Source organism: Geospiza fortis, unplaced genomic scaffold (assembly GCF_000277835.1).
Source record: "Geospiza fortis unplaced genomic scaffold, GeoFor_1.0 scaffold23, whole genome shotgun sequence".
Classification (NCBI taxonomy): Eukaryota; Metazoa; Chordata; class Aves; order Passeriformes; family Thraupidae; genus Geospiza; species Geospiza fortis.
Window position 1 is genome coordinate 14,494,288 of NW_005054303.1, and position 233 is coordinate 14,494,520.

Genomic DNA, 233 nt, shown 5'->3' on the forward strand with positions numbered 1-233 from the left:
CCTCCCAGTGCCACCCCTGCCAGCGCTCCCAGTGCTCCCAGTGCTAGCTCTCCCAGTGCTCCCAGTGCTCCCAGTGCTCCCAGTGCCAGCTCTCCCAGTGCTCCCAGTGCCAATGCCCCCAGTGCTCCCAGTGCCAGCCCTGCCAGTGTTCCCAGTGCCAGCCATCCCAGTGCTCCCAGTGCCCCCAGTGCCAGCCCTGCCAGTGTTCCCAGTGCCAGCCATCCCAGCGCTCC